Below are 207 nucleotides of genomic sequence, written 5' to 3' on the forward strand. Positions count from 1 at the left end.
TATAAAAAAATGGAGTATCAGCTGGGTGCAGTGGCTCATGCCTGTAATCCCAGCACTTTGGGAGGCTGTGGTGGGAGGATCGCTTGAGCTCAAGAGTTCTAGACCAGCCTGGGAAACATGGTGAAACCCTGTCACTACAAAAAATACAAAAATTAGCCGAGCACGGTAGTGTGTCCCTACAGTCCCAGGTGCTTGGCAAGCTGAGGC

The sequence above is a fragment of the Mandrillus leucophaeus genome, unplaced genomic scaffold, assembly GCF_000951045.1.
Source record: "Mandrillus leucophaeus isolate KB7577 unplaced genomic scaffold, Mleu.le_1.0 Scaffold64, whole genome shotgun sequence".
Lineage (NCBI taxonomy): Eukaryota > Metazoa > Chordata > Mammalia > Primates > Cercopithecidae > Mandrillus > Mandrillus leucophaeus.